Source organism: Periophthalmus magnuspinnatus, chromosome 13 (genome assembly GCF_009829125.3).
Source record: "Periophthalmus magnuspinnatus isolate fPerMag1 chromosome 13, fPerMag1.2.pri, whole genome shotgun sequence".
Classification (NCBI taxonomy): domain Eukaryota; kingdom Metazoa; phylum Chordata; class Actinopteri; order Gobiiformes; family Gobiidae; genus Periophthalmus; species Periophthalmus magnuspinnatus.
Genome location: NC_047138.1, coordinates 4,086,969 through 4,090,032, shown reverse-complemented (window position 1 = coordinate 4,090,032; position 3,064 = coordinate 4,086,969).

Below are 3,064 nucleotides of genomic sequence, written 5' to 3'. Positions count from 1 at the left end.
ATTCTGACGGTAACTCGGTTGGTAGAGTGTTTGTCCACTGATCCGAAGGCTGGAGGTTTGAATCCCGCTCTTTACATAAATATCACTGGTGGAGCTGTCAGAAACATCGACCCACAGGCTGGCGGTGCGATTCCAGCTTCTACAGATGAATCCTGCTGTTCTGTTCTTGGGCAAGACACTTAACTAACCTCCCCCCACTGTCTGCGTACACTGGTGTATGACTGTGTGTGAGTGGTTCCTTGATGTAAAGCGCTTTGAGAGTCTTGATGGTCAAAAAGCATTACCATTTACCATGAGTATTTACCACTGCAGTGATTTAGAACGCTCTGAATGCATAAAGTAAGTGACGAATAACTTTGGATCACTGCAAATTGTTTTTAAATTAACTGTTTTTCATGTTTTTAAGTTAAAATCCAGTGGAGCCAGGGCCGGTCCAGTTTATAAGCAAATTACGCAGCTGCTTAGGGCCTCAAAGCCACCAGAGGGCCCCCAAGAGCTCATGCATTTGTATTGAAACTAGTATAATATGTAACATTATACTCGAAACAGTGCTCAAGTGTTTACAGCAGCCTAAATATTCCTCTACAAAGATTACATGTTTTGTTTTTTGTTTTTTTTTATATATAGTAGCAAAATATCTGCTGCCTACATTTGTTTTATTTGTGTTTACTCCCCGGGGTGCACTGAGGTATGTTTGAATGGCTGTTTTACAAGTTAGATTAAAACATTTCAGGGGCCCAGAGACACATTCTACTTAGGGCCCCCTGAAAGCTAGAGCCGGCCCTGGATGAAGCGCCTACAACATCATAAGATATTCATCAAACTATCCCTGATTCACATTGGGTGAATTTCACAGCAATAGTGATGACTTTGTTCAAAAAATACAGTGAATCTTTATAAAATCTTGAATATATCGCACTTGTCCTTGATACAAAGTCCAGTGAATCACATTAGGGATATAGATCTTTTTTACTTACTCAGGCCCAGAGGTTTGCCGGACTAAAGATATACAGACTTAAGCTTATATTGAATTTGTTTTTCTCTCACTGCACTGTTTCCCTGCCTCCTCCATTTACAAGGAGAGACCCACATAAAAACACACAGCAGCCATCTATTACTGCAGGGTTTTTCATTGCCACAGGGCCAGCTAATCACGGCCCTGTCCCTTCTCTGCTTACCCTCGCACTTTTGTCCCTCTTCAAAGGAATCAAATAAATACAAAGATGTCAGCCACAGTCTCCTTTTATTTCATCTGTCGAGGAACTAGAGGACAAAAAAAAAAGGGCCAAAATGTATACGGCCGTAGCCTTGAGCTCGGGGTGCACATTACAAACTGTGTGAGAGGGCAGTCAATATTTTTCTCTTATGCAGTCCAACTCTGTTCATAATTGTGACAATTAAACGTTAGTGATGCACAGATCATTAACAAAAAACTGATACAGTATAATTTTGTATATTGGTATATTGGCGTGGTGTCACAAGCTATTAATTGTCATGCAAAAATATATTTAACATAAAATTCCTCTTTAAAAAAAAACCCAAAACATTATTATTATTATTATTATTATTATTATTATTATTATTATTATTATTATTATTATTATTATTATTTTTTTTTTTTTTTTTTTTTTTTTTTTTTTTAAATTTTTTGTGCATTTTTTTGCATTTTTGATATAAAGTGTGTATATTTTATCTTGCAAAAATATATAAAAAAAATAAATATAAATAAAATACAATAAATTCCTCTTAAAAAACATTATTATTATTATTATTATTATTATTATTACTATTATTATATTATTTGCTTTTTTGGGGGCAATTTTTGAAATAAAATGTGTATATTTTATTTTATCTGCACAGACGGACAACAAAAAAGATGATAGCCTCTATATACGAAGCTGAATATTTTTTTTCACTACAAAACGCATTGGTATCAGTATCGGATCAATATTACAATACACTTGAATACTATTACCTGTATTACCATCACTAGTCGACCTTAAAGAACTCTAAAACTCTATTAATCCTGTTGCTTCCACGCTCCATGGACAGTCCAGTTGAGCGCTGTAGGTATATCCCACTCACTAAATACCCTCTTTTTCCAGAAAGAGTAAAGAGGAGAAATATAGATGAGCACCAGTGTGTCCATGGACGGCCTAATCCATCTCTGTCATTTATGAGCTGAGGGAGAAGAATTGAACAGTTCTCAAGTCGACACTGTGCAGCTAAAAAGAGCCTCCCGAACAGTGCGAGCCTTGTACTCGTGGGATAAGTGGTTGTACAGAGACAGGGAGAGTGAAGAGGCCGAGGTTACAGCCAAAAGAAATGTTACAATAACAACATGCTGTTCTGTTCAGAGACGCTGCATTTACATGATCCGGTTGCATTTTAAACTAAAAAACATAGGCTGCTCATGGGTTTCAAGCTATGGCAACCATCTCCGTCGTCATAGCAATTAAGCAAATCAGTTCAAAACATTAAACCTTTTGAACCTCTATGGGTCCTCACGAAGTCCTTCAAATCAGGAAGAAAGTGCCTGAAAAACATGAATATTAAGATCACAGAGAAGGAAAGAAACAATCAAACCAAGTGTATCATCATTTAGCAGGTTGTGTGTGTGTGTGTGTGCGTGTGCGTCCAAATGAGGTAAGTACTAAAGTTAAGCAATACAGTCTTTCTGGTCCATGGTCGTTATTGGAGTAAGTACCTTGTAATGAAGAGTGAAGAGTGGGGAGAGACATTCAGCATAGTGTTGGAGTTAGACTGACACTGGCCTCACATACATTTCTGCAACCAAACTCAGAGTTTATTGCACCTCATATGGGGGTTTTGTTGGCAAGAATAACAGTGATATAGTTGTGTAGAGATGTATAACTCGCTGTTACAAAGTCATGATGAAGTACTCTGGCAGGTACATGTAGCGACCCTCTCATCTCCTCATCTATGAATATAATTAAAACAGGAAACAGTTTTGTACATTATAAAACCACCCACCTCTGGGTGTATTTCTCTTGTCTTGTGCAGCTGATATTCTGTATGAGAGCAGACAGAGCTGAGTGTGGAT